The 22,122-nt window shown below is 35.2% G+C and overlaps 1 long non-coding RNA gene across 1 annotated transcript; it reads right to left on the minus strand.

Annotated features, from left to right (window-relative positions):
- Nucleotides 1–10,596: 10,596 nt before the first annotated feature.
- LOC136801332 (uncharacterized) lies at nt 10,597–12,409 on the minus strand. Its single transcript, XR_010845835.1, has 4 exons — nt 11,840–12,409; nt 11,564–11,657; nt 11,273–11,395; nt 10,597–10,884 (listed from the first exon to the last, which is right to left on the minus strand). It is a non-coding gene; the product is annotated as an uncharacterized lncRNA (long non-coding RNA).
- Between the last annotated feature and the right edge of the window lie 9,713 nt (nt 12,410–22,122).

The raw sequence follows: 22,122 nt of genomic DNA on the forward strand, positions 1-22,122 counted from the left end.
TGGGACCAATTCAAACAGAATCGCCTCAAAATCAAACAGCTGCCAATTACATCTACTGTCCAATCGTCTTCATCGCCACGCCCACTCAACAATTTGCCACTGCGCATGCTACTTCGGAGCAAAAAGAAGTACCAACCAGGGATAGGACCTCGAAAGTCCAATCCAAAAATGACAACTTTGATTCGTGTTTAGTGAAGAGTACAACGTCTCCTTTCTTGATATCTCGATCTGATTTGAACCATTTTGGAGTGAACATGAGTTGAGGTACATGGTTTACGAGCCATGTTTCAAACCAGGCGTCGAATATTGCTTTGTTCTGATCCAGTATTCGATCCTTAAAGACGATGTTGAACGAGCCAGTAGGACTTCGATCATTGTTTCGACCAAGACGTAGTCGATTGGGAGTTAGTAGATCGATGCTTTCGAAGTCTCCTTTTATCCCTCTAATTGCCATTGGTAGATTGTTGATGTTGTTAGAGATTTGAGCAGCAAGTGTTTCGAGTTGCATCAGTGATAACTTTTGGTTTGTGAACTGAGTTTCCATTGATCGACGAATCTCTCGGATCTTTCTTTCAACACGTCCGTTCATGTTGTGTCCCCCAACAGGACATACTTTAAGCTCGACAGCATAGTTGATGAATAGTTTCCACTGGGTGTCTATGAAATCGAAGTGCAGGCCTTCACATCCTTTGAGGAGTTGACTGCCTTCATCAGTAAGGACGTGCTTTGGATATCCAACCTCACATGACAATCTGATAAATGCTTCAATGAATGCCAGTCCGTGTTTCAATACAACCGTTACGAACAATTTGCTTGTGTCAAATTTTCTGTGTGTGATCGCTACATTCAAACAGTACGCCTCGCAACCGCTTCGGAATTCAAACAGTACGCCTCGCAACCGCTTCGGAATTCAAACAGATGATGGAATCCGCCGAGCGTAGATTGAAACTCATCCAAGAGGATATTGAAGATTTCATAGACGAGAACCCCATCATTGACTTGGTCGACATTGACGAGATAAGCGATTCCCTTAACACCATCGGGACACTCAAGGCATCATTTAAGCAACTGCATGCCGACCTTCATACTGATGACGATCAAAGCTACCAGACCACCTTGCAAATCATCAAAGCATATACCAAAGACGGTCTAGCCAAGAAACGTACCATGAAAAGAGCTATCGCTCAAACCACCCAATCGGCACAAGTTAAATCTATCGAATTTGCTACCAAGAGTATTCAACAAAAACTCAAACTCGTTGAAAGCAAGACATCCTTTGTTCCATCTCAAGCAACAAATACTGAACTCAAAACTGCTCAAAAAGAAACAAGTGACCTCTCCAAATCACTCGAATGTATATCTAAAGATCTTCAACCACTCATTAAAGAATCCTTTGGAACCGCAAGTCAATCCAAAGTTTCTAATCTTCGTACACTCATCTCCCTTATAGACAAAGAAGTCTCATTTCGTGAACTTGAGAAACATTCAAAATTCGAGGACTCTATCCTCAAAATCAAGCTTCCAAAATTCAGTGGATTTGAATCAACCATGGACATCTACAAAAACGATGTCGATCCTGTAAATTCATTTGAAGTAATTTCGCCCAAAATTGGTATGAAACTGTCCAATTTTCAATCATTGCTCTCAATAGTTTTCTCAGACATTCTTATCAAATACTGGTGTTGTCACATTTCTTGCTGCTCAAAGTTCTTTTCAATGCTGAGTCATGAAAGCATTTCAAGCACTTATGTGGTCAATGCTCGTCCTCATTTTACAATGGCATCGTTCTTATTCAGAAGCTCAAGGAACATTTTGAACTATTCTATAAACTGCGATTCAAATTCCTATCTCATGGTTTTGCAATGTTATGGATTTTCATCTTCATCAAATTTGTCTCAAGAAACTTGAACTCGATTGTGGCGGGGAGTGTAACGTCATCAGACGTTATATTCATATTCCCATTGAAACGATGTTTTAAAGCAGTACATATGAAATAAAACGCAATTTAGTAGAGAAATTCTAACGCACGTTCCGCAATAAGGAATTGTAACTTTCAATCTTGAAAAATTGAATAAAAGATCAGTCGATTTGAAATTCATAACACTACTACCTAAATAAACGCTATCAAAAACACATAACACTACCTAAATAAACATTCTCAAAAACGCACACCACACGACCCCTCACCAGTAACTGAGATGTTGAAAACTTTTTCTGCAGTTACTGGATATGGTTTGTTGAATTGCATAAAGTTCTTTGGTCGTGGGTCTCGCCATTTATTCAAAAATCCAGCCTTGTCCTTAAATCTGTTCGCCTTAAAAAATCTGTATGATCTTATCGATGTTGGCCCTCCCTTCTCCTCTCTCATTTTTTTGTATCTTGTGTATGTTATTGCGTTCTTTTTGTCTTTTTTCTCTTTTTTTTTTTGACTTTTCTAGTTGTTTCTCCAATTGTTCTATTTGTTGTCTTTGCCTTTCTATCTCTTCATCTTTCTCTGCCTCAATCTCTGCACTCAGCGAGTCGTCACTCATTGGTGGGTCTGATAATTCATTACTCATTCTGATATTGATTTATTATCTTAAACAAACAAAAAATTCAATCTGGATAATACAGTGCGTCTATAATAAATGTATTTAAAGTTTGGCATATCAATAGTCACATCCATTCTATAAACAATTTCTTAAATTTGATACGTATTTCAATATCAATTTTTATGGACACACTGTGTGAGACCCCCCTTCCAAAGCGAACCCTCAATTCATGCAATCATACAAATTTTTATTGAGTTTCACGCAATAACCTGATTTTTCAGAAAATTGGAAAGTTTTTCTGGAAAGATCAGGGAAACATTGGCAAATCGGGAGAACTGCACACAATCAGAGGAAAAGAGGGGAAATTCATGTATTCACGCACAAAATATGAATGTTTATGTGAACCGCTGGGGGCCCCTGTATCGAATTCTTATTTATCCTATCTAAAGAGAGATAATAGCATGCATTTCGATCTCAAATACTTTACTAACAATAATTATCTTTCTTTGGATAGCCTTGGCTTTTAGTTTGCATTTCCAATTTGGAAAATTGGAAATGCGTAACAGGGTACACCACGTGAAGGATAAGCCATAGGATTTTGTACCCCACCTTAAATTGTAACATCTGGTCTCCTAAACTATTTGTTCGCTAAAGTTTTAGAGAGATTAATATAAAAAAGCTTAAGGACATGTTTTTTTTGACTGTACCAAAATCAGGTTTTCGAAAATCGTGAAAATCGCTTTATTTTAGTTATTTCGTTAAGTTCCATAAAAGCTATTAAGATTGGACAAAAAGTATCGGACAGGGCTACTAATCTATTTTCTTATTTTTGAATAACGATAAGAAAGGGTTCAGCTGTCTCTGTTAGTGCCAATTTGAACTGGGTTAGTTGAAAATCGGCATTTTGGTACAGTAAAAAAAACATGTCCTTAAAGAAGAACGCAAATCTCGTGGCTAATCATATAAATATACATTTAAAATGTTGTTGAGAAATTTAAGATATCTAAAATTATCTTGAAAAGGATAGTAGTAAGTAGTAGTAGAGACCAGAAGGTACTTTTAAGGTACAAGGCTGTTTCACTGCGTCAGGCTACATTAGAAACATGGTTTACACCCTTACTGCAACAAACAACTGTCAGCATGTTACAAGGGTCACTGTGAAAACAACTATCAACATTCACAGTGTCATACTCTGTGTGTGACAAACAACTATCAACATGTCACCAGAGGGTGGAAACAACTATCAACATCCACCTTTGATGGAAACAACTATCATCATCCATCAAATACCTGTCTCTAACCATGCGCAGGAAAGAAAATCAGCCTTGATTTAAAATATTGCCAGTGAAACGAAATCAATTACATGTTTTAAATAGTAATTGTTAACAGAATTCAAAGTAAAAGGGTATTTTACACGGCAATTTTTCAATTTTAAAAACTTTATAACAACAATAATAATATAAAGTAGTTGCCTATCAAGAGTCTTGAAAACAAGTTGAATGATAAGGAAAAGGACAAACAGGCAAAATAGGCTGACCAGATCCAGAGTAAAAACCAACAAAAGTCTACAACTATCATCTTTCTGTAATCAACTATCGACAACGCTTAACCAGACTGGTAATATAGAAAATGTTTTCAACGTCACAGCATTGAGCGAGTCACAAATTAATAATACTAACAACAAAACTTTCCCTGTCAAAACCAATAGTAAATCAAAAACCACTCAAAATGTCTCCACCAACAAAAGGACATCAACTTCAACACTGAATAAATGTAAGTTCAAAAATAGTTCCTGATCAATCTCATATGAAATAAAATTGATGTATTCATGGTATGCACCACTGGAGAGTCTTCTAAAAACTTTTAGAATTTTCCACCCAATACGTCACTTTTTCTATTGTTTGAATGACGCATTGGGTAGAAAATTTTAAAAGTTCTTAGACTCTCCAGTGGTGCATATCATGAATACCAAGTTGATTGTTCTACATTCGCGATTCTATACTTTACCTAGCACATTTGACGTCAATCGATACTTTGATCATCAGTCGGTTTGAAAGACAGTGATATATCTCTCTAATTCGATTTGATAGAGACTAAGAGATTTCTTCGAAATAGAGAGGGATTCGTTTAGTAGTAAATTTGTAACATAAATGAAAATTGTTCTTTTCTTCTCCAGCAAAAAAAGCAAAGCGTAAGCGGGTGTGCATGCCGACAAGTATGTATTATTTGGATTCTATTACCACCAAATGTATTTCCATTAAAAGCCTATAGTCTAAATCACTAATTAGCCAAAAAATTATGGAAGGGAAAATTAATTGTAGTTTATTGACAGAAATTAATTAATGAAAGCTTTCTTTGAAATCTTTAAACGAGCTAAAAGTTGGGGACTCATGATGACCAGACATTTTTAATTGAATAAGTTTAGTTGAATCTATATATTAATAGCCGTAGTCTGTATGTCATTTTGTTTGTGTGTCACTTTCGTTTTCGAACGCAATGTTTTGTTCTTTTAAAAGATGACTTTTGCTTCTTGCTCCACAAATGTGTTAAATCAGATTCGCGCCGTTTTATAAAGACTTTGAGTTGTTCGATAAGTTTGTTTTGATTGATAGATTATAATATCTGCCCAAACGTGCCCGAGGCCGCCTCTTATGTTTTTTCTTTTTTTCTCTCTATTCTTTTGTTTTATGTTTTCGAATGTAATTAACGACCTTATTTGATTTGAGACATTCGAATTCGTTTCAAAACAAAACAAAAGAAAATCTTTCAAACAAAATCTGTTTTAGAAAAGAACAAATTTCAATTTATATTTTCGAAATTTAAAACATTTAAAACATAAGAATCACAAGACAAGTTTGTTGGAACAACTAAACAGCAACATTAACAATACATTCGAAAGGCGGTAAAAACAAGAGATCTTTCTTCGTAAAAAGGGACTTATTATAAACATCCATGTCGATAATTATATTGCTGTAAATCTAAGTCATTCATTGTTGAATTCGAAAAGTTATGACGAAGGTGCCTAGCTACCTGACTTTTGGCCCTTATACCCTTAGCGAGACTAGAGAGAAGAAGAAACAAGCGAAATTTTGTGAAGTTTACTTCCCTTATTGGGACTAATTTGATTAAATTTCTATCTTTCTGGGGGTAAAAAGTTGAATTTTTTTCCCTATTTTTACCGACTCTTAGTGGGACTGAAGTTTGATTTTCTGATTTTTTCAACCCTTACAGGGACTGCCATTTTTAAAAAGGCATCTTTAAGAACGGCTCATGCCCGTATCCTTCTCTTGCCTAAGTACCCACGGGCTGCCTTTTTTCGACGAATCTCGTGTCATGTCTATAATTTCACTCCTCTTATCTTGACATCAAAGTTTTCCTAATCATCAACAAGTACGGCAAATGTAAAGCGAGCGAAGCGAGAAAAAAATCTAATTGCAAAGCCTTTTCGGACGTCGCAGGTCGCTGGTATGGTATAGTTTGAATAACGCCCTTTCTGATCATTTTTGCAACAATTTAAAAATCTTTTTCAAAATATGGTTAGAAGATACGTGACCTGGGAGGGACAGAGTCAAACTTTGAAGATAATTTTTCCCTTTAATTTTGACTTCATCGTATTTTAAGCCAGCTTCCCAACATCCAAAGGACTTTAAAATGCGTTCAGCAACAGCTAAACCGGCGTGCGACGCCGGGTACCGGCTAGTTTAGTTGTAATAGATAATAGATAATTATCGATAATTATCTATTATCTATTACAGTAATTTTTAAAAATCTTTGATTGATTAAGAAAGCCTTTTAAAACTAAATTATGCTTACTTTTTCTTTCTTTCAGATAAAAGCATTTTAAATTCGACCAAAACTAGGTCCAAAAAGTCCACTTCAAAATCAAAATCATCCAAACAATCTACTCAAAATCAACCAGAGAGCGACAAACAAACCTCAGAAAATCAGTTGAACAATTCTCGGAACACCTCCACCAGGCTGACCAGATCCAGAGTAAAAACCAACAAAAGTCTACAACTATCATCTTTCTGTAATCAACTATCGACAACGCTTAACCAGACTGGTAATATAGAAAATGTTTTCAACGTCACAGCATTGAGCAAGTCACAAATTAATAATACTAACAACAAAACTTTCCCTGTCAAAACCAATAGTAAATCAAAAACCACTCAAAATGTCTCCACCAACAAAAGGACATCAACTTCAACACTGAATAAATGTAAGTTCAAAAATAGTTCCTGATCAATCTCATATGAAATAAAATTGATGTATTCATGGTATGCACCACTGGAGAGTCTTCTAAAAACTTTTAGAATTTTCCACCCAATACGTCACTTTTTCTATTGTTTGAATGACGCATTGGGTAGAAAATTTTAAAAGTTCTTAGACTCTCCAGTGGTGCATATCATGAATACCAAGTTGATTGTTCTACATTCGCGATTCTATACTTTACCTAGCACATTTGACGTCAATCGATACTTTGATCATCAGTCGGTTTGAAAGACAGTGATATATCTCTCTAATTCGATTTGATAGAGACTAAGAGATTTCTTCGAAATAGAGAGGGATTCGTTTAGTAGTAAATTTGTAACATAAATGAAAATTGTTCTTTTCTTCTCCAGCAAAAAAAGCAAAGCGTAAGCGGGTGTGCATGCCGACAAGTATGTATTATTTGGATTCTATTACCACCAAATGTATTTCCATTAAAAGCCTATAGTCTAAATCACTAATTAGCCAAAAAATTATGGAAGGGAAAATTAATTGTAGTTTATTGACAGAAATTAATTAATGAAAGCTTTCTTTGAAATCTTTAAACGAGCTAAAAGTTGGGGACTCATGATGACCAGACATTTTTAATTGAATAAGTTTAGTTGAATCTATATATTAATAGCCGTAGTCTGTATGTCATTTTGTTTGTGTGTCACTTTCGTTTTCGAACGCAATGTTTTGTTCTTTTAAAAGATGACTTTTGCTTCTTGCTCCACAAATGTGTTAAATCAGATTCGCGCCGTTTTATAAAGACTTTGAGTTGTTCGATAAGTTTGTTTTGATTGATAGATTATAATATCTGCCCAAACGTGCCCGAGGCCGCCTCTTATGTTTTTTCTTTTTTTCTCTCTATTCTTTTGTTTTATGTTTTCGAATGTAATTAACGACCTTATTTGATTTGAGACATTCGAATTCGTTTCAAAACAAAACTAAAGAAAATCTTTCAAACAAAATCTGTTTTAGAAAAGAACAAATTTCAATTTATAATTTCGAAATTTAAAACATTTAAAACATAAGAATCACAAGACAAGTTTGTTGGAACAACTAAACAGCAACATTAACAATACATTCGAAAGGCGGTAAAAACAAGAGATCTTTCTTCGTAAAAAGGGACTTATTATAAACATCCATGTCGATAATTATATTGCTGTAAATCTAAGTCATTCATTGTTGAATTCGAAAAGTTATGACGAAGGTGCCTAGCTACCTGACTTTTGGCCCTTATACCCTTAGCGAGACTAGAGAGAAGAAGAAACAAGCGAAATTTTGTGAAGTTTACTTCCCTTATTGGGACTAATTTGATTAAATTTCTATCTTTCTGGGGGTAAAAAGTTGAATTTTTTTCCCTATTTTTACCGACTCTTAGTGGGACTGAAGTTTGATTTTCTGATTTTTTCAACCCTTACAGGGACTGCCATTTTTAAAAAGGCATCTTTAAGAACGGCTCATGCCCGTATCCTTCTCTTGCCTAAGTACCCACGGGCTGCCTTTTTTCGACGAATCTCGTGTCATGTCTATAATTTCACTCCTCTTATCTTGACATCAAAGTTTTCCTAATCATCAACAAGTACGGCAAATGTAAAGCGAGCGAAGCGAGAAAAAAATCTAATTGCAAAGCCTTTTCGGACGTCGCAGGTCGCTGGTATGGTATAGTTTGAATAACGCCCTTTCTGATCATTTTTGCAACAATTTAAAAATCTTTTTCAAAATATGGTTAGAAGATACGTGACCTGGGAGGGACAGAGTCAAACTTTGAAGATAATTTTTCCCTTTAATTTTGACTTCATCGTATTTTAAGCCAACTTCCCAACATCCAAAGGACTTTAAAATGCGTTCAGCAACAGCTAAACCGGCGTGCGACGCCGGGTACCGGCTAGTTTAGTTGTAATAGATAATAGATAATTATCGATAATTATCTATTATCTATTACAGTAATTTTTAAAAATCTTTGATTGATTAAGAAAGCCTTTTAAAACTAAATTATGCTTACTTTTTCTTTCTTTCAGATAAAAGCATTTTAAATTCGACCAAAACTAGGTCCAAAAAGTCCACTTCAAAATCAAAATCATCCAAACAATCTACTCAAAATCAACCAGAGAGCGACAAACAAACCTCAGAAAATCAGTTGAACAATTCTCGGAACACCTCCACCAGGCTGACCAGATCCAGAGTAAAAACCAACAAAAGTCTACAACTATCATCTTTCTGTAATCAACTATCGACAACGCTTAACCAGACTGGTAATATAGAAAATGTTTTCAACGTCACAGCATTGAGCAAGTCACAAATTAATAATACTAACAACAAAACTTTCCCTGTCAAAACCAATAGTAAATCAAAAACCACTCAAAATGTCTCCACCAACAAAAGGACATCAACTTCAACACTGAATAAATGTAAGTTCAAAAATAGTTCCTGATCAATCTCATATGAAATAAAATTGATGTATTCATGGTATGCACCACTGGAGAGTCTTCTAAAAACTTTTAGAATTTTCCACCCAATACGTCACTTTTTCTATTGTTTGAATGACGCATTGGGTAGAAAATTTTAAAAGTTCTTAGACTCTCCAGTGGTGCATATCATGAATACCAAGTTGATTGTTCTACATTCGCGATTCTATACTTTACCTAGCACATTTGACGTCAATCGATACTTTGATCATCAGTCGGTTTGAAAGACAGTGATATATCTCTCTAATTCGATTTGATAGAGACTAAGAGATTTCTTCGAAATAGAGAGGGATTCGTTTAGTAGTAAATTTGTAACATAAATGAAAATTGTTCTTTTCTTCTCCAGCAAAAAAAGCAAAGCGTAAGCGGGTGTGCATGCCGACAAGTATGTATTATTTGGATTCTATTACCACCAAATGTATTTCCATTAAAAGCCTATAGTCTAAATCACTAATTAGCCAAAAAATTATGGAAGGGAAAATTAATTGTAGTTTATTGACAGAAATTAATTAATGAAAGCTTTCTTTGAAATCTTTAAACGAGCTAAAAGTTGGGGACTCATGATGACCAGACATTTTTAATTGAATAAGTTTAGTTGAATCTATATATTAATAGCCGTAGTCTGTATGTCATTTTGTTTGTGTGTCACTTTCGTTTTCGAACGCAATGTTTTGTTCTTTTAAAAGATGACTTTTGCTTCTTGCTCCACAAATGTGTTAAATCAGATTCGCGCCGTTTTATAAAGACTTTGAGTTGTTCGATAACTTTGTTTTGATTGATAGATTATAATATCTGCCCAGACGTGCCCGAGGCCGCCTCTTATGTTTTTTCTTTTTTTCTCTCTATTCTTTTGTTTTATGTTTTCAAAATTTTAAATCATTCGCAAGAGAAGTAAATAGTCTCGATAAGTATATTTCGAAATCTTCCACCCCTTTAGTTTTTTGTTGCTTCTTTATCCGAAAAATTAGTAAAAACCACAGCAAAGAAGAGAAGGGGGTGGACGTTTTACTTGGGTGGATATTAGACCCACCCTGTGTGTCTAAGGGTGGATCATTAACTTTAAAAATTTCAAAAAATCACGAAAATTTGTTTTAAAATAACGAAACAATCACAGGACTAATTTCGAAAAACACAGCCTGTCACTCGATTTCAATTACTACTTAAAGGAACTTCTCAAAAAATTTCGGCACTAATTGTGAGTATGTAAGTAATTATTTCTTTCGGAAAGACGTTTATTCAAGGAGGTGTTTATAAATAGGGGGTGGGTAATTAGGGGAGCAAGAGCTTTGTTTGAACGATTGCAGTTCTGTACTCCAGATTGAATAAAAGCAGAATGATTCCAGTTAGAACATCTTGTCTTAAGAATTAATAATCATTCTGAACAATAGTTAAAATACAAATAATATTCAATTGTCTGATTATAAATTAAATTTACGCGCCTCCAGAGTATATGAAGGGTATACGGCTCTATAAAAAAGTGTCGATTTCCAGTAGTCTCCACAGGAATTACGCGTGTATTTCGTGAAGAGTTTTCGACATCCAGTTATAAATCAAGTTATTTAATTTTCGATGCTCTTTCTCGTCATAAGGGCGAAACAATCTAGATTTTGAACACCAAGGGTGAAACGTAACTGAAATGAAAGAAATAAAAGTTACATTACAGACAAAAATGCCAGCACTTCCTTAAATTAAGAAATAATTAATAAATTGGAATGAAAGAAATACACATCTACATTCTAAAAGAAGATCCACATTGATTATTTTATCACTGCACTAATATTTCCTTTTAACAGCGTAGTCAGCAGCCATCTGTCATACTAGCAAAATATCCATATAAGAAATGATAAAGGTATGTGATCGGTCTACACGTTTTTTTATAGGAATAACTTTTATCAGAATATCAGGGTGAGATTTCGGAGGTTTTGAACAATAGGCCTATTATTTAGAACGATAGAAAAATGAGAATAACACTCACCCTCAGCCAATTAACACTATAATTATAGAAAAGCGTGTATTTACCTCTCTTTTAGGTCTTGTTGATGTATCATACAGCCAAAATAACATAGTTTACCAGTCGGAAGTAGTTGTTACGTTAAACATTTTTTATCTTTAAAAACGCCACTGTCATATAAAAATGCGATACTGAAATGAGAAATCGAGATTTTACATTATAGCACTCATGAAAACTTTTCCTTGTATTCCAAAAGACAAAGAAAAAAACGTGCAGTTCAGACAGAGATCTCATTTTTACTAGCTACAAAGTTTAAAAGGGCTCTATAAAGTAGATGTGTGTCAGTAATCAAAATTTACCACTCTTTACACCCATGTGCATGAATAACTTTTCTTATCTTGCCATGTGAGTCAATCTTTTTTCCTTGTGTCATGCCATGTACCACCGACATTTCTGTAACGAATAAGTAAAGTATGAACATTCGACTCTTGTTATGTCGTACCTCGAGATGTTAAATGCCTTTAAAGATAAATTCAGTCTCACATGATTTTGCCTACAGATCAAACTTTCTATGACTCAAACGGTTACTAAATCCTTTTTTTCTCAGTATTACAAGGTGAAAGGATATTTCATACCTTTTAAAATTTTGTTTCGTGACGTTAGAAAGAATCATCTCAATAAATTATATTATTTGCTATAATATAGAAAAAAAATTAAAAATTTAGAATGCATAAGAAGTAGAACATTATGCCCATAAATGCAAATAGACATCAAACACATTGCAAGCTATATAATGTACAAATTAGGATTAAAAATTTTCATTAGCAGTGTACCACTTCCCAAAAAGGTCAAATTTAAGACTAGTAAAAAAAATGTAAAGAACTAAACAACTAACGGTATATAAGTTCTTACCTCGCTGATTTCTATTAAGCATCAATTTACTTTCCTGTGTGAACCTTGCACAGGAGACTATATGATAAATCTAACCTATTTAAGCCTGTGTGAACCTTGCACAGGAAACTATATAATAAATCTAACCTAAACCTGTGTGAACCTTGCACAGGAGACTATACAATAATTTACTTTTCCTCAAAGCATTATTATGAGAGACTTAAAATCATCTTGCTGAGCTAGGGCTAAAACTTCCAAAGTTGAGACAGAAAAGTAGGACTGTATACAAAAATGAAATATTTAAAACAAAGGTTTACTTACGAAGTAAAACCTTTCAAGATTTTCTGGGATTTAACTATGGGTTCTATCTGTCGTTTATTACTTACCAACTATCAAATATAAGTTTTCGAAAATGCTAAATTCTTTTCCTTATCCTTTAATGCTAAACGAATTCTAGCTGAGGGCTTCTTCAAATTTTTTATAAAATGAAATACTGTATAATTGCATCACTGAACATAAATATTTAAAATTCACAGGTAAAGAAGGGTATGATTGTGTATACGAAGATTTTCAATAAATAATTCATTAAGTTTGAATGCACCGTATCAATCAGCTATCAAAGATGATTGATACCAACACCACCCTTCTCCACCTGTAAATTAAAAATAACCCTCCCTCCAAAATCCCTCTCCCAAAATTTCCCAACTCTACCCTCTCTCACACCCCTAGAAACCTCCCCCCCTTACCACCTCTACCTCGACCCCCCTGTCAGCTCTAGCCCCTCTAGCACCCACTACACTACCCCCTCTCCCTCTCTCATCCCTTCCCATTACATCATCCTCTCTACCCGTAGCAATACCCCCTCTACCTCTACCCCGACCTAAACCACGACCCCTGCCCCGACCACCTCTACCCCTTCCACCCCTACCCCGATTTCTTCGTCCCACCCGCCAAACAAACCAAGAAGCGTCTTTGCCTCCCAAACTCTTCCATTTATTGAAGGCGCTGGTTGACATTGGCCCGGGATGGTCCAGACGATACTCATCAAAATCGGCACGTGTGAGTTCCTTAAATAGAATATCAAATTTACTTAAACATAAAGTAGAGTACCGGTTACACGGTCAAGTTCAAAGGGTATAGAATAGATGGTTTTGACATTTGGCACTTCAACGTTTCGGTGCAAGAAAACCATGGTCTCAATTGATTCTTTAATATCGTAAATTTTACTCACAACTGGTTCATCCGGGGTTTCTTGTTCATCGTTATTTTCAGGCGTCTCTTCCAGGAGGAAATCTCCATCCGTGTGGTCATTCTCACTACCCTCAGCGTTCCCAAATCTACTCAGCAATTGTTCAATATCCTGTCTGTGCTTGTTTTGGATTGATTCAATTGATTTTTGATGTTGTTCATGCAATTGATCGACTTGTTCTTGAACCCTTTGTTCGAGGACTTGCCTTAAATCTTGTTGCTGTTGCTGATGTTGATTACCGTCTTTGGTGCGTTCGCAGAAGAATCTGTTGTATCTTTGCATTACTGTTTTCATTTTATTTCTGAAAAAGAAAGTAGGTTACACTGTATCTTTAAGAATTTAATATTGTGTATTTAAATTATTAAATTACTGAGCTGTATTTAAACATTAAATTAGACCAGCCATATGATCTGTGTTTCTCGAGATATGGTACCCCATTAATGTAGTAGCATCAAAAGAAATTTTCATTTTAAATAGGAGCGTCGGTTCTTGAGTAGTGCGGCTATTATCAAATTTCATAAACTTAACAATTTTGCTTTGAATGGGTGGGGTTTGGAGACTTCCTCATGGAGGGTTATGAATGTAGCTCAGTGATTTAAATAAATGACATCACCCTTTAAAAAAGTTTCCTCTGTACCAAATAAAAGTCTAAATTAGACAATAAAAAAGGTCAAAAGTCCATTCGCTTTAATCGTGCACTCTTTTTTGCTACTGTAAAACAAAGCATGTTGGCATAATTTGACTAATCCCTTTGAGAATGATTTCCACATGGTAGGTAAAAAGAGTGTACGTATAAAGCGAATGGACTACAATTACAAAAGAGTAAAAATTCGCATCTACTAAACATATGAGATAATATGCATTGTTTCGAAGAAGTAAGAGTGGGACACACACTCTTAATTTTCACATCCTTAGCAAGTTGACTTTTTTGTCAGACTGCTTTAACATATCATAATGGATGCTACTTCCACATCTAACATCAATGTGGTACACATCACATCTGCTTAACATATGAGATGGTGTGATTCATGAAGTGAGAGTGGGACACACACTCTTAATTTTCACATCCTTAGCAAGTTGACTTTTTTGTCAGACTGCTTTAACATATCATAATGGATGCTACTTCCACATCTAACATCAATGTGGTACACATTCACATCTGCTTAACATATGAGATGGTGCGATTCATTCATGAAGTGAGAGTGGGACACACGCTCTTAATTTTCACATCCTTAGCAAGTTGACTTTTTTGTCAGACTGCTTTAACATATCATAATGGATGCTACTTCCACACCCGATTACTTTATAATTCTTCTTATTTTAATATTCAAAAGGTGTGGTGCAAAAATCTTCTTAACATATAAGATGGTGCAAAGTTTAAAGAAGAGTGAGACATACACTCAAAAACATTTTAATTTGTCTGGGCCTCCCAACCACCCTTCCAGACATGCATTTTAACATAAATGCCCAACTCCGACAATCTCCACAAATATCATCATTTTATTAGCGTGAAATGTACAAAAGACATGTCTTATAAAAAAATCCACATCCATTTATTTCCTTGTCAGTGTTAATCATGCACTTGAAATTTACCTCAATTTTTGTGTATCACGCATTTAGAACAATTAGGTACTGTACAATTGGCATCATATATACCATCATCACAAAAAGAATCAACTTCTCTGAGTAATTGTAAGTATTGTTCAATAGAGCACATATTTTCTGATTTTGTCTTTGCAGAGAGGTTTTGCAGTCGTTTTTCCTCTTCCTTTCTTAGTTTTAGTAACCTGAGATCAGATTGTGAATGTTTTCTGCACACCACGCTGAAGCTCTAAAGGGATGTGTGAAAACAAACAATCTGACGAATATGCAATCTCGAAATCGTAAGGACCGCGTTCGTCCAAAAGGACTGGGAATGACAACAAAGTTGCGCGATTGTGTTTATGAATAGGGCGCCGTATTAGTTTTTATTTTTCCGGCGCACAACAAGATTCTTGTTGTAGAATTTTCCGCGGGAGGACTATTTTCCTCAGATGTATAATTTTCAAGTGCCTTTAGAGGTTTACCGTGCGCGTAAGAAAATTATGAACATCTGTTATCAGGTTAAGTTTTAGTTGTGGGTTTCGGTTCAAGTATTCCAACCTTGAAAATGGTACTGATTCCACTAAACACCAATCTTCATCCTGTGTAACACGTGAAAAAGCAGTGTAAGATGTTCCACAGTTTAACTGTTCCATCGTAGTTTCAGAAGACAATTTAATTATAACATTAGTGACTTGTTGGTTTGGCCCTATTGTCATACCTTGAGATTTTGCAATAGTGATGGCATAACCTGTTATCAATGGAAAGCCAGTACGCTTACAACATTTCTTAACATCTTCACAAGTGACAATATTGGCTGTGATTGGAACCCAGGTAGGGTGGTGTTCATCCCAAACTGGTCCTTTGTATCTTGGAAAGTCAACAATAACAATCTCTGGCATCTGTGGTGGTTTGACATTAGGTTTATAGATAATACTAATAACTGTTCCAATAGCACCATTGTTTAATCCAAGCCTGGTCATACAACCTTGATTTCGTGTCAATATAACTCTACATCCAACAGCAATGACAGTCCTGTTGGGTATTTGCGACAAGGACTCTTTTGCAGTGTTGTGGTGTTTTCCATAGCCAGTGCTTTTGAATTCAGCATTTACAACTCTCTCATTATTATGATATTTTGAGTTTAAAACAGAACGGTTGTAACAATTTGCCTCCTTCCATGTTTCTGTTAAGCAAATAACATCTGAAGTTTCATCATCGAAATTCTTTTTTTCTTCAGGAGATAAATTATCATAACATCGTTGATTTATTTCCTGCCAGTCCTTTCTGGTTACATTACCGATTCGTAGATTGTCTAAGCGTCTCAGCAATGCGGATTGGTTGGGCTGTTGGCGCATGATTTCTTCTAATACAAAAACATCTTCAAAATTTTTGTAAACGAGCGCACCTGCTATATCAATTGGTTCAGTTGATTCAAGGACTTTATCAAATAGATTGCGTTCCCCAATTGCTCTCAATTGAAATATATCACCAAAAAAGTTAAAAGTGGGAATACATCCAAATGGTACACAACTTTCAATGTCTAATAGATTGGTTGACATTTCAGAAAACCTTCGATGGAACCATGCCAAAACATACTGACCCACCATTCCTCTTTCGTCTGCATTAAGACACATGAGAGAGAGTTGTTTCTTATCGTCATCAAGTGTTAAAGTTTTTAAATGGTCGCTCTGATCAGCAGACATGGGGCGGTCAGCAAGAGTAAATTTTTCTTTTGTTTTTCTAGGAATGTTAACACATGAATGAATGGTGCCACCATCAGGTAAAAGCAGACCTGCAGCACTTGTGGGGGCAACATTTAAAACAGATCGATTACATTTGAAAATGCGGCGAACAAGACGGGTGACGATTTTCACAATCTGTGATTTGCCCGTACCTGCTGGGCCCTGAACAATAAGTCTTTTACAATTCTCGTACCCAACAGAAAAATTACCTCTGGCATACTCTAATATAATTTTTATATTGTAATTAACAATCAGCATTTGAATGTGGTTCACTAATTTTGGGTCTACATCTGGCAAAGTACAAAGTCTTCCTTCTCTAAGAAAAGCTTCATTGGCTTGCTTCGATACGTCTGATAGCCACATTTTAGTTTCTTCAATCTGAGCATCAGAAAGAGATTCAACACCAAACCATCTTAAACCATTTGTGTGCCAATCGAAATCATCCCCACCACTATATAGCACTTCCTCGTCAACAGGAGCCTCTTCAATGGATTCTCTGTTCTCTCTTGCAATGTCTCTAAGGAGAAGGGCTCCCATTGTGTCAAAGACAGAGTCTTGTGAAGCTTGACTATCTTGACTTCCAAGTGTAGATTGCGAGAAATTGATCTCTTCCTGTGGTTGCTGTCTTTGTTTTTTTTCTCTCACGTCTTGCAACCTTTTTATCATATTCTATCTTGGCAAACTGTAACATCATCTTGACAGATTCTGGACAGTGTTCAGAATCAAGGAAAACGGAGAAGGACTCTGTATATGTATCAAAACCATTCATAAGATCTTCAACTTTTCTCCAAGTACCAGGTGAGAACTTCATCAGGAGTTCTTTGGAAAAGTCTTCACCAGTTGGCCACACCCAAAAGCGTTGACAACCAGTAAAAACAGGAACATGGTCCTTACCACAAGGAGATCTCTTTGGGCAATCACATTTTTTAAGAAAGTCATAAAAAGTCTGGTAAGGATTTTCATTTCTTCTGCCTTCTCCAAGAAATTTATCCAATTTGTTTTCCTTTGTAACTTGTCCATCATTAGCATTAAGATCACACACTCTGTAACCACTAATACCAGCTCTTTTAAATCTTCTGCTGCAGCTGTATAACTTTCTTTTAGTATTGATAAAGTCAGCAGCAGATGATGGAGTGTCTACATAACCTACTGTCTTTAAAAGCAATCTCTGAGCCACCGACTTTAGGGATATTGTTGGTTCTGCTTTATTCAGTATTTGCTTGTATAGATCAATCAGTTCTTGGGTTGAAGTGTTGCCTTTGCAACAATATCCAGTTATATATCTTATCAGTGCTAAAAGGTCTTGGGAGACAATGGGTTGGGTGTCACATTGCCCTGCCCAGGATAACAGCCTGAGACGTATATGTTGAACCATCCGAGGATGATCATTTCTCCCTTCATATCTTTGTATTTCACCTTCTGTAAGTCTAGCTGCAAAAGGATTTATCCTCATAGTATTCAACTGCACCCCCTGCAGGATGTATAGAAACGAATTGGGGAGAAAAAACACCTTCTCCGTTCAACTCATTGGTTTGGAGCCATTTTTCTAAGTCACTGGCAATGTTGACTGCTGGATCATCCTTATCTTGAGATAATATAGCCTTGACTATTAGATAGTGGAGTTTTGAAAAATATAATGAGTGAGAATGGATTTGGCCTCGTGATTTGGCAAATTCATAACGACTCCAAAACTCTTCATATTGAAACAGGTCTTTTAAAACAGTATCTTTATAATTGGTATGTCTTATATCAAAGTAAGAGGTGACAATGTGTTGGTTTTGTAATATTACCTGGTGACGGTACTTTGAATCATTTGTAAATTTAACTCTAACATCACTTTCTGATTCTCCATTAATTTGAGCAATATATTTGATCAAAACATTATGCAATTGAGGCCAGTGGTGCTCAGCACAGCTACTGGTGTCAAAATAAGTAGGGTAAACCTGGTGTTCTTTCAACATAAAAAAACAAAGTGAGTCTAATTCATGTTTTCTCTCTCGCCAATATGGTGCTGTGTCAACTAGATTAGCACTCATTGATAATATTTTGCGAGGAATTGCCTCGTTTTCATTTTCTAGTTGTTGAACTAACTCGTCCCTTGTTATGTGCTTTTCATTAATTTGTTGGTTAACGCAAAAACTTCCTTGATTTAAAGCTTTTTGACGCAGACTGATATTCATGAGATGAAATTTTAAGAATCTGTGAGCAGGTACACGATTGTCTTTACAAAAGTATATATGATCAATCCAGTCCTCAAATTTTAAATTCCTGGCTGCTTTGATAGTGTAATCACAGGTTCCATTAACAAATATATGAGGATAGCACATAGTAAAAAATCCCTCTGTGGAAAGCTCTGGGATAGGTTTTTCCCTTTTGTTATTGTGTAGCTTACCTATGTCGGCTATCACACCTGTTTCAATAAGTTCTTCGATATTGCAATTTTCTCCAAGAAATAGGCGTAATGCATTTTTAACATTTTCATCTGCATCAGAGTTGGTTAGTTGGGCTGCAAATCCTGAAGATGTTGTTAATTCTTCATCTACAGCAAGCTTTTCAAACTGACCTGGTGCTGGTCCCCTATCTTCAGTAGCCTGTTCAGTGTTATTATTATCAGCTGAAACTATTGGAAGTCCTTCAACAATACCATGATTTTCAGGAATGTTAAGAAGCCGATCCAGTTCAATTGTTACATCATGATAATATGGATTGGGCTGATATAAAAAATATTTACCTTTCAGAATTCTCCCTGATATATGATCTTTTCCATGATACTGTGTGTATCCGTGTTGTGGGTTGTCTAACCCATAATAAGGAAATCCAAAAACTAAACCATTGAGAGCATCTTGAACCCTTTGTCTAGAGGCCATGTATGCTTTAGAGTTATTGCTACCACTTCTAATCAACAAAATACCAATCTCAGTGGGCAATTGAGGCAGTTTTGTAAAGATTTTTAAATTTGAAGGTATGGCTACTGCGTGTCCTTTTGAAGCAAGCATGCCATATTTCAAACAATGAACATAAATGGCAATAGAGATTTTTATAATTAGTAATGTTTCAACAAAAGTTAACCCTTTTAAAAATGGAGGAACATCAATGAAGTTTTGATTATTGTGCATCAAATTCCTTTGGTCATCATGAAAACAATCAATAGGAGAGGACAGAGCTCCTGAAAATAACAGTGCTTGGTTTTGATTACCTTTTTGCTTTTTATGAAATTCATTATTGCACCTATTACATCTTTGTTCTTGAACTTGCCAAAAGTTAGGATCCTTTTGCTTTTTAGGGACTTGTAAAAAAAATTCTGGCCTGACTTCCTGGCATGTAATACATTCAGAAACAGTATGGCTGTCTTCTCCTTCAATAAATTTAGAAATAGCCTCTTTAACAAGAACGTTTTCATGGATTTGAAGATCACCGTGACTGTGGACAAATGAGTTAGGTATAACGTTGCTTGTTACTTCAGGTTGTTCAACCATTTCAATGTCTCCATTATTTTGCAAGGGAACATGATTGTTATCATCTGAATGATGTAGTTGTATATCGTTTTTCTGTGTTGTAAGTGGATTTTTTGGAAAAAACGTACTTTTACATAAGATGTCTAGCTCCTTGACGATCTCTTGATGCTTTTTTGATTTACCTATGGGTATTTGTTGATATGATTTTGACACAGGAGGAAAAGTTATCTTTAAATTCTGGTCAGCCTTCTGAGAATGAAGAGGAGGATTAGTGTTAATTTCTTTGTTCTTTTGTGATGGAGATGTACATATTGAGTTGTGACCAGAGTCTTTAGACACACTAGCAGAACTAATTTCAAAATGAATTTCTTGTGCATTTAATTCATTTATTTTAGATTTATTATGACATGTTTCAATATTAACAGACTTTGTATTCTTATCATTATTGCTGGTTTTCTCTACACAAATTTTTTTTTCTTTAATTTCACTTCGCATAGCTTTTCTACGTTTCCTCTTTGTTGTAATCGATTCATTTTCAATAGGTGGTAAAAAGGTGACATTATACATACTACATTCTCCCTGTAAAAGTTTATCAGCTTTGTCTTGACGATGTTTCTCTTTGCCTGTGTATGTTGTATTTTTCTCTCCCTTAGACAATGTTAGAGATGAGAAAATGTGTGGTTTGACAATACTATTTTCTTTTGAATTAAGGGTTGATGAATTTTGATTGGGTGTTGCCCCTTCTTTTTTGTTTGATTTTCTATAGATTAACAAATATGGAACAATCTGATCATTGACTTTACAATTGAAATTGGGATCTGGAATAGTTGACACTTTTGCATCGTTGACAAAATACCATATGTTCCCATAGTTAACAGCAGCAGTATAGTGTCCTGTGTTAGGAGTATCACCATGATGGTAAATAACTGCTTGCAAGTTTAGATTCCCTAGCAATGTATTTTCAAAATAAGTTTCAATATTCAAGTTGGGAACTAATTTTCTTTAAGTGTTTGAAGCATGATCATAGCAAAATATTTTTAGTGAGACAATCAAATATTCAGATATGTTGATAATAGTTTTACTTTTTGTGGCCTGTGTGTGGAATGGGCAATTTGCACAATCATACAAGTCATGGAGCAATTCTCCATGTGGATTGTTTACTAGTCTCGAAATTTCATTTTTTATAGAATAATGATTGAAACGATTAGGAAACTCAACATGGCACATAGTCTCAAATAAAGTTTTCTCTGACGCATTATAACATGTTTGACATAATATAGACTCTAAGCTAGATATGGTAAACACAGATTCTTCTGGTGCGGAACTTAGATTTAAGTCATAAATTTGGTACAGCATATATATTAGACATTCTTGAGCATCAAACTGTTGAAAACGACTGTGATCATATTCTGCCCCAAAATGAAAAGAGGGAATCAGGTGGTATGTTTCAATTGGTATGTTTGATGATGTCATGGCAATAAACAATTCTCTAATCATTGTCTTTCCTGAGTTATTACTGTTAATGTCAAATTCATAAACAAATTCACGAAAAGTCTTGAGAGAATATAATGCTTGCATAACAGAATTAAAAAAGCAGACATTTTGGCCCAAATTTCTTAGCCCTAGTGGGGAAAGTCGTGATCGTCGTGACATTTTTTTGACGCACACGATCGATAGATTGGTATTGGATAATTTGTAGCGCAGTGTGGGACTCTTCTGTTACAGTATTAATTTTTTAAACGTTATCAATATCGTTGATAAATGATTTGATATTATGCCTAAGAATTTGAATTTCCTTCGCAAAAATTAAGTGAAACTTTTAAAAGGTCTATAAAGAACGGAGTGAAACCCTAATTCAATATATTTCCTTCCTACAAAGCAGTGAAACTAAGTGAGGAAAAAGTCAACAAAATGTACTTCCCTATACACAGCTATTTATAGATAATGCTGATGATGGTAACATAAAAGTTGTGTTACTTTGTGTAGGTGGTGTTATA

The sequence above is a fragment of the Clytia hemisphaerica genome, unplaced genomic scaffold (assembly GCF_902728285.1).
Source record: "Clytia hemisphaerica strain Z4C2 unplaced genomic scaffold, Clytia hemisphaerica genome assembly, whole genome shotgun sequence".
Lineage (NCBI taxonomy): Eukaryota > Metazoa > Cnidaria > Hydrozoa > Leptothecata > Clytiidae > Clytia > Clytia hemisphaerica.